This window comes from Ascaphus truei, unplaced genomic scaffold (assembly GCF_040206685.1).
Source record: "Ascaphus truei isolate aAscTru1 unplaced genomic scaffold, aAscTru1.hap1 HAP1_SCAFFOLD_756, whole genome shotgun sequence".
NCBI lineage: Eukaryota > Metazoa > Chordata > Amphibia > Anura > Ascaphidae > Ascaphus > Ascaphus truei.
The window spans coordinates 174,195-183,962 of NW_027457091.1; the positions used below are offsets into that span (position 1 = coordinate 174,195).

The 9,768-nt window shown below is 54.5% G+C and overlaps 1 long non-coding RNA gene across 1 annotated transcript; it reads right to left on the reverse strand.

Annotated features, from left to right (window-relative positions):
- Positions 1 to 204: 204 nt before the first annotated feature.
- Positions 205 to 8,365, reverse strand: LOC142486155 (uncharacterized). The gene is made up of 3 exons (XR_012798825.1): positions 7,305 to 8,365; positions 2,381 to 2,628; positions 205 to 786 (listed from the first exon to the last, which is right to left on the reverse strand). It is a non-coding gene; the product is annotated as an uncharacterized LOC142486155 (long non-coding RNA).
- Between the last annotated feature and the right edge of the window lie 1,403 nt (positions 8,366 to 9,768).

Consider the following 9,768-nt stretch of genomic DNA (forward strand, 5'->3'; position numbering starts at 1 on the left):
TGGTGTATATGTGTGTGTGTGTGTGTGTGTGTGTATATGTGTGTGTGTGTGCCTGTATGTCATTTTGTCGATATCTATGTCCTTATATATTTTTCATGTTACAAGTCAAATATATATTAAGAAGAGAATCAGGCAATTTTATAAACCAGTTAAAAATGTATTAACAATTGAAAACACAACATATAAATAAACTTTTAAATAACTTTTTCTTTAAACTGTAAAATAATAAAGATTCCCAACGTATTTCAAATTACTTCATGCCAATACATTTCTACTGGGAGGCGTCAAATTCCTCCACAGTATCATGAACAAGTTCCCGAAACTTTCGTCTGAAACGAAGTTATGACATTTTGTCCAGTGACGTGATGTGCTGTAAAAAACTTTTACAAAAATCCATGTCCTCATTGCTGTCCGCCATCATTTCATGTACAAGTCCAAATTTCTGTTCCTCGATATTAATCATTTTACGATGTAAATCGTTAGTGCTCCTGGATTTTTTGGCGACTGGTTCAGCAGCCGCCACACACACAGGAACTACCTCGTCTTCAACGAAGGACATTTCAACGAAGCTGTCATCCTGTGTACTTGTTTCCTCCAGGTTTGACTCGGTTCTTGCTGGGAGCATTTGTTCTTTCAGAAACATCATATTAGCAAAGCAAGGCCACGTTGATGTATATTCCGTGGTGGTGCTTGGACTGGGGTCCCCTGATCGTGGTGGCTTCACTTTCTTTAACTCTCTGCTGAAAGCATCTCTAAAATTCTTCCATTTATTTTTGGCAACATCCGCTACAAATAGAAATAAAAAAAAATATTTTATTGGAATACATATAAGATATTACATTATTGTTGTAGGGGGTATGGGAAATCTGTTACCACAGGGGGGGGCGGACGCTGTAGGGGGTATGGGAAATCTGTTACCACAGGGGGGTGCGGACGCTGTAGGGGGTATGGGAAATCTGTTACCACAGGGGGGGCGGACGCTGTAGGGGGTATGGGAAATCTGTTACCACAGGGGGGGGGTGGACGCTGTAGGGGGTATGGAAAATCTGTTACCACAGGGGGGGGCGGACGCTGTAGGGGGTATGTGAAATCTGATACCACAGGGGGGTGCGGACGCTGTAGGGGGTATGGGAAATCTGTTACCACAGGGGGGTGCGGACGCTGTAGGGGGTATGGGAAATCTGTTACCACAGGGGGGGGGGGGCGGGCGCTGTAGGAGCTATGGGAAATCTGTTACCACAAGGGGGGCGGACACTGTAGGGGGTATGGGAAATCTGTTACCACAGGGGGGTGCGGACGCTGTAGGGGGTATGGGAAATCTGTTACCACAGGGGGGGGGGGCGGGCGCTGTAGGAGGTATGGGAAATCTGTTACCACAAGGGGGGCGGACACTGTAGGGGGTATGGGAAATCTGTTACCACAGGGGGGTGCGGACGCTGTAGGGGGTATGGGAAATCTGTTACCACAGGGGGGTGCGGACGCTGTAGGGGGTATGGGAAATCTGTTACCACAGGGGGGGCGGACGCTGTAGGGGGTATGGGAAATCTGTTACCACAGGGGGGGGGTGGACGCTGTAGGGGGTATGGAAAATCTGTTACCACAGGGGGGGGGCGGACGCTGTAGGGGGTATGGGAAATCTGTTACCACAGGGGGGTGCGGACGCTGTAGGGGGTATGGGAAATCTGTTACCACAGGGGGGGGCGGACGCTGTAGGGGGTATGGAAAATCTGTTACCACAGGGGGGGCGGACGCTGTAGGGGGTATGAAAAATCTGTTACCACAGGGGGGGGGGGTGCGGCTTTAACAGTCCAGGGAAACGCAGACTAGCTATGGCGGACTACAAAAAAACAGACCCTGACATAATTCTATTACAAGAAACGCATTTTTCCAAAGCTAGCTCACCAAAATATATTGATTATAGGTTTAGGAATTGGTTCTCAGCCTCAGCCAACAAAAAAAAAAGAGGAGTAGCCATTCTACTGCATAACCGTTTGCCCTTTGCGATTAAGACCATTAAAAAAGACTACAACGGCCGATTTCTGATTATAAGCGGCGAAATAAGAGGTCAGCCGATCACACTGGCAAACGTTTATGCGCCAAGTGAAGGTACAGAAGCTTTCCTGGAAAGGTTTTTCTCCGTCCTCCAGAGGATAGCACAGGGATGCGTAATACTAGGGGGCGATTTTAATCAGACATTAGATCCAGTAATGGATAGATGCACCCCGAGCGGCAAAGCTAGATCAAAGGTCAGACAAACCTGGAATAGAGGGCTGAGAGCTAATAACCTTTTAGATATATGGCGGGAACAACACCGCCAGGACAAAGGATTTACATTCTACTCCCACCCACATGACAGATATAGTAGGATAGACTACTGTACCTCGTCTTCAACGAAGGACATTTCAACGAAGCTGTCATCCTGTGTACTTGTTTCCTCCAGGTTTGACTCGGTTCTTGCTGGGAGCATTTGTTCTTTCAGAAACATCATATTAGCAAAGTAAGGCCACGTTGATGTATATTCCGTGGTGGTGCTTGGACTGGGGTCCCCTGATCGTGGTGGCTTCACTTTCTTTAACTCTCTGCTGAAAGCATCTCTAAAATTCTTCCATTTATTTTTGGCAACATCCGCTACAAATAGAAATAAAAAAAAATATTTTATTGGAATACATATAAGATATTACATTATTGTTGTAGGGGGTATGGGAAATCTGTTACCACAGGGGGGTCCGGACGCTGTAGGGGGTATGGTAAATCTGTTACCACAAGGGGGGTGCGGACGCTGTAGGGGGTATGGGAAATCTGTTACCAAAGGGGGGGCGGACGCTGTAGGGGGTATGGGAAATCTGTTACCACAGGGGGAGCGGACGCTGTAGGGGGTATGGGAAATCTGTTACCACAGGGGGGTGCGGACGCTGTAGGGAGAAGGGGAAATCTGTTACCACAGGGGGGTGCGGACGCTGTAGGGGGTATGGGAAATCTGTTACCACAGGGGGGTGCGGACACTGTAGGGGGTATGGGAAATCTGTTACCACAGGGGGGGCGGACGCTGTAGGGGGTATGGGAAATCTGTTACCACAGGGGGGTGCGGACGCTGTAGGGGGTATGTGAAATCTGTTACCACAGGGGGGTGCGGACGCTGTAGGGGGTATGGGAAATCTGTTACCACAGGGGGGTGCGGACGCTGTAGGGGGTATGGGAAATCTGTTACCACAGGGGGGTGCGGACGCTGTAGGGGGTATGGGAAATCTGTTACCAAAGGGGGGGCGGACGCTGTAGGGGGTATGGGAAATCTGTTACCACAGGGGGAGCGGACGCTGTAGGGGGTATGGGAAATCTGTTACCACAGGGGGGTGCGGACGCTGTAGGGAGAAGGGGAAATCTGTTACCACAGGGGGGTGCGGACGCTGTAGGGGGTATGGGAAATCTGTTACCACAGGGGGGTGCGGACACTGTAGGGGGTATGGGAAATCTGTTACCACAGGGGGGTGCGGACGCTGTAGGGGGTATGGGAAATCTGTTACCACAGGGGGGGTGCGGACGCTGTAGGGGGTATGGGAAATCTGTTACCACAGGGGGGTGCGGACGCTGTAGGGGGTATGGGAAATCTGTTACCACAGGGGGGGCGGACGCTGTAGGGGGTATGGAAAATCTGTTACCACAGGGGGGGCGGACGCTGTAGGGGGTATGTGAAATCTGTTACCACAGGGGGTGCGGACGCTGTAGCGGGGTATGAAAAATCTGTTACCACAGGGGGGTGCGGACGCTGTAGGGGGTATGGGAAATCTGTTACCACAGGGGGGTGCGGACGCTGTAGCGGGTATGAAAAATATGTTACCACAGGGGGGGCGGACGCTGTAGGGGGTATGGAAAATCTGTTACCACAGGGGGGGCAGACGCTGTAGGGGGTATGGAAAATCTGTTACCACAGGGGGGTTGCGGACGCTGTAGCGGGTATGAAAAATCTGTTACCACAGGGGGGGCGGACGCTGTAGGGGGTATGGAAAATCTGTTACCACAGGGGGGGGGGGCGGACGCTGTAGGGGGTATGGAAAATCTGTTACCACGGGGGGGGGGGGGTGCGGACGCTGTAGGGGGGATGGAAAATCTGTTACCACAGGGGGGCGGACGCTGTAGGGGGTATGGAAAATCTGTTACCACAGGGGGGTGCGGACGCTGTAGGGGGTATGGGAAATCTGTTACCACAGGGGGGGGTGCGGACGCTGTAGGGGGTATGGAAAATCTGTTACCACAGGGGGGCGGACGCTGTAGGGGGTATGGAAAATCTGTTACCGCAGGGGGGGGGGGCGGACGCTGTGGGGGGTATGGAAAATCTGTTTCCACAGGGGGGGGGCGGACGCTGTAGGGGGTATGGAAAATCTGTTACCACAGGGGGGGGGTGCGGACGCTGTAGGGGGTATGGAAAATCTGTTACCACAGGGGGGGGCGGACGCTGTAGGGGGTATGGAAAATCTGTTTCCACAGGGGGGGGGGCGGACGCTGTAGGGGGTATGGAAAATCTGTTACCACAGGGGGGGGGGTGCGGACGCTGTAGGGGGTATGGAAAATCTGTTACCACAGGGGGGGGCGGACGCTGTAGGGGGTATGGAAAATCTGTTACCACAGGGGGGGGGCTGCGGGCGCTGTAGGGGGTATGAAAAATCTGTTACCACAGGGGGTGCGGACGCTGTAGGGGGTATAGAAAATCTGTTACCACAAGGGGGGGTGGACGCTGTAGGGGGTATGGAAAATCTGTTACCACAGGGGGGGGGGACGCTGTAGGGGGTATGGAAAATCTGTTACCACAGGGGGTGGCGGACGCTGTAGGGGGTATGGAAAATCTGTTACAAAAGGGGGGGCGGACGCTGTAGGGGGTATGGAAAATCTGTTACCACAGGGGGTGGCGGACGCTGTAGGGGGTATGGAAAATCTGTTACCACAGGGGGGGGGTGCGGACGCTGTAGGGGGTATGGAAAATCTGTTACAAAAGGGGGGGCGGACGCTGTAGGGGGTATGGAAAATCTGTTACCACAGGGGGGGCGGACGCTGTAGGGGGTATGGAAAATCTGTTACCACAGGGGGGGGGGGGACGCTGTAGGGGGTATGGAAAATCTGTTACCACAGGGGGGGCGGACGCTGTAGGGGGTATGGAAAATCTGTTACCACAGGGGGTGGCGGACGCTGTAGGGGGTATGGAAAATCTGTTACAACAGGGGGGGGGGGGTGGGGCGGACACTGTAGGGGGTATGAAAAATCTGTTACACGGGGGGGGGGGGGTGGACGCTGTAGGGGGTATAGAAAATCTGTTACCACTGAGGGGGGGGGGGCGGACGCTGTAGGGAGTTTGAAAAATCTGTTACCACAGGGGGGGGGGGGGCGGACGCTGTTGGCGGTATGGAAAATCTGTTACCACGGGGGGGGGGGAGCGGACGCTGTTGGCGGTATGGAAAATCTGTTACCACGGGGGGGGGGGGGGGGCGGACGCTGTAGGGGGTATGGAAAATCTGTTACCACGGGGGGGGGGGGGGGCGGACGCTGTAGGGGGTATGGAAAATCTGTTACCATAGGGGGGTGCGGACGCTGTAGGAGGTATGGAAAATCTGTTACCACAGGGGGGGCGGACGCTGTAGGGGGTATGGGAAATCTGTTACCACAGGGGGGGGGCGGACGCTGTAGGGGGTATGGAAAATCTGTTACCACAGGGGGGTGCGGACACTGTAGGGGGTATGGAAAATCTGTTACCACAGGGGGGGCGGACGCTGTAGGGGGTATGGGAAATCTGTTACCACGGGGGGGGGGGGGGGTGGGTGCGGACGCTGTAGCGGGTATGGAAAATCTGTTACCACGGGGGGGGGGGGTGGGGGCGGACGCTGTAGGGGGTATGGAAAATCTGTTACCACAGGGGGGGCGGACGCTGTAGGGGGTATGGAAAATCTGTTACCATAGGGGGGTGCGGACGCTGTAGGGGGTATGGGAAATCTGTTACCACAGGGGGGGCGGACGCTGTAGGGGGTATGGAAAATCTGTTACCACAGGGGGGGCGGACGCTGTAGGGGGTATGGAAAATCTGTTACCACAGGGGGGGCGGACGCTGTAGGGGGTATGGAAAATCTGTTACCACAGGGGGTGGCGGACGCTGTAGGGGGTATGGAAAATCTGTTACAACAGGGGGGGGGGGGGGGGTGGGGCGGACACTGTAGGGGGTATGAAAAATCTGTTACACGGGGGGGGGGGGGGTGGACGCTGTAGGGGGTATAGAAAATCTGTTACCACTGAGGGGGGGGGGGGCGGACGCTGTAGGGAGTTTGAAAAATCTGTTACCACAGGGGGGGGGGGGGCGGACGCTGTTGGCGGTATGGAAAATCTGTTACCACGGGGGGGGGGGGGGGGCGGACGCTGTTGGCGGTATGGAAAATCTGTTACCACGGGGGGGGGGGGGGCGGACGCTGTAGGGGGTATGGAAAATCTGTTACCACGGGGGGGGGGGGGGGGGGGCGGACGCTGTAGGGGGTATGGAAAATCTGTTACCATAGGGGGGTGCGGACGCTGTAGGGGGTATGGAAAATCTGTTACCACAGGGGGGGCGGACGCTGTAGGGGGTATGGGAAATCTGTTACCACAGGGGGGGGGCGGACGCTGTAGGGGGTATGGAAAATCTGTTACCACAGGGGGTGCGGATGCTGTAGGGGGTATGGAAAATCTGTTACCACAGGGGGGGCGGACGCTGTAGGGGGTATGGAAAATCTGTTACCACGGGGGGGGGGGGGGGGTGGGTGCGGACGCTGTAGCGGGTATGGGAAATCTGTTACCACGGGGGGGGGGGGGTGGGGGCGGACGCTGTAGGGGGTATGGAAAATCTGTTACCACAGGGGGTGCGGACGCTGTAGGGGGTATGGGAAATCTGTTACCACAGGGGGGGCGGACGCTGTAGGGGGTATGGAAAATCTGTTACCACAGGGGGGGGCGGACGCTGTAGGGGGTATGGAAAATCTGTTACCACAGGGGGGTGCGGACGCTGTAGGGGGTATGGAAAATCTGTTACCACAGGGGGTGCGGATGCTGTAGGGGGTATGGAAAATCTGTTACCACAGGGGGGGCGGATGCTGTAGGGGGTATGGAAAATACTTACGTGCAATGTTCAGATTGAGCCCTATCTCTTTCCAGAGCTTGTCATGCACCATCCTGTCATGGTATAATTTTGCACGCTGGTTGTATAATGAATCCCTCACCGAGACCTCTGTTATCAGTAGCTCAATAAGTGCAGGATCCATTTTACCTTTACCAGTCTGTAAAATCAATATACTCACAATTCTCTGCAGCTACTTGTAGAAACTTGGTGCTTCCTTCCTATTGGCTGGTTCCCGGTCACGTGATGAGCCCTCCGCGCCGAAACGTAAAACATGTTGTCGGCTTCAACTCCGCACGGCTCCGCACGGCTGCGGAAGCATGCGGCGGCATACACTAAAGCCACCCACTGTGCCGATGCAGGGGGTAAGACAGGAGGCTCAGCGCGGCTCAGCGCTGTCTTCCACACCATGCCCGGGCCCTTAGACAGGTCTGCAACCCTGCCTTTCACCATTATCACCGAGCATACAGTGCTTACACTGCAGCAACGGATTCTGGGAAATGACATGCAAATGAGAACTCAATGTGTCACCTTTTGCCTGAAATCCATTTTTACATGGAACCCATATTAGCAAATGCTCTGCTGTTCGCAGCTTTTAAGCACAGCATGGGATTAGATGCAAAGCCAGTCAAACCAAAATTGTGTGCTCATTACCATGTTAATTCCCAGAATTCCTTGCTGCAGTAGAAGCACTGTATGCTATGTGATAATGGTTGAAAGGCAGGGTTGCAGACCTGTCCAAGACATGTGAATGTGCTCACAAGTGAAATTATTTATTGGAATATATCCGCCAATAGAAATCATGGGGCCCAGGACAAATTAAAGGAGCACACACACCCCCCCTGATTAATCCGCCTATCTTCCCTTTGTAATCCCCACATCTCACCCCCTCTCGCCCCTCCCGCCATTAAACCCCACACTGCACAGCGTAGTGTGTGTGTTCCTTAGGGGTGGGAAAACAAGATGTTGGGAGAGACAGAAAGGGAGGAAGGAGAGAAGAGGAAGGAGAGGAGAAGGGGGAGCAGGGGAGAGACAGAGTGAGAGAGGGGGGGAGAGGAAGAGAGGGGGAGGAGAAAGATGGGAAGAGAGGAGTGAGAGAGGGGAGAGAGGGAGAGACAAAGAATGGGGGGGAGAGGAACAGAGGGGGAGGAGAAAGATGGGAAGAGACAGAGACAGGGATATTGGATGAGAGAGAGGGGGACAGGGATAGTGGACGAGAGAGAGAGGGGGGGAAGGGATATTGGATGAGAGAGGGGGAAGGGATATTGGATGAGAGAGGGGGCAGGGATAGTGGACGTGAGAGAGAGGGGGGCAGGGATAGTGGATGAGAGAGAGAGGGGCAGGGATAGTGGATGAGAGAGAGAGGGGACAGGATAGTGATGAGAGAGAGGGGGGGACAGGGATAGTGGATGAGAGAGAGAGGGGGGACAGGGATAGTGGATGAGAGAGAGGGGGGGACAGGGATAGTGGATGAGAGAGAGAGGGGGGACAGGGATAGTGGATGAGAGAGAGAGGGGGACAGGGATAGTGGATGAGAGAGAAGGGGGACAGGGATAGTGGATGAGAGAGAGGGGGGACAGGGATAGTGGATGAGAGAGAGAGGGGACAGGGATAGTGGATGAGAGAGAGAAGGGGGACCAGGGATAGTGGATGAGAGAGAGGGGGGAGAGGGATAGTGGATGAGAGAGAGAGGGGACAGGGATAGTGGATGAGAGAGAGAGGGGACAGGGATAGTGGATGAGAGAGAGGGGACAGGGATAGTGGATGAGAGAGAGGGGGGACAGGGATAGTGGATGAGAGAGAGAGGGGACAGGGATAGTGGATGAGAGAGTGAGAGGGGACAGGGATAGTGGATGAGAGAGAGAGGGGACAGGGATAGTGGATGAGAGACAGGGGGGCAGGGATAGTGGATGAGAGAGAGAGGGGCAGGGATAGTGGATGAGAGACAGGGGGGCAGGGATAGTGGATGAGAGAGAGAGGGGACAGGGATAGTGGATGAGAGAGAGGGGACAGGATAGTGGATGAGAGACAGGGGACAGGGATAGTGGATGAGAGAGAGAGAGGGGCAGGGATAGTGGATGAGAGAGAGAGGGACAGGGATAGTGGATGAGAGAGAGGGGACAGGGATAGTGGATGAGAGAGAGAGGGGACAGGGATAGTGGATGAGAGAGAGGGGACAGGGATAGTGGATGAGAGAGAGAGGGGACAGGGATAGTGGATGAGAGAGAGGGGACAGGGATAGTGGATGAGAGAGAGGGGACAGGGATAGTGGATGAGAGAGAGAGGGGGCAGGGATAGTGGATGAGAGAGAGAGGGGACAGGGATAGTGGATGAGAGAGAGGGGACAGGGATAGTGGATGAGAGAGAGAGGGGACAGGGATAGTGGATGAGAGAGAGAGGGGGACAGGGATAGTGGATGAGAGAGAGAGGGGACAGGGATAGTGGATGAGAGAGAGAGGGTGCAGGGATAGTGGATGAAAGAGAGAGGGGACAGGGATAGTGGATGAGAGAGGGGGACAGGGATAGTGGATGAGAGAGAGGGGGGACAGGGATAGTGGATGAGAGACAGAGAAGGGGGCAGGGATAGTGGATGAGAGAGAGAGGGGACAGGGATAGTGGATGAGAGAGAGAGGGGACAGGGATAG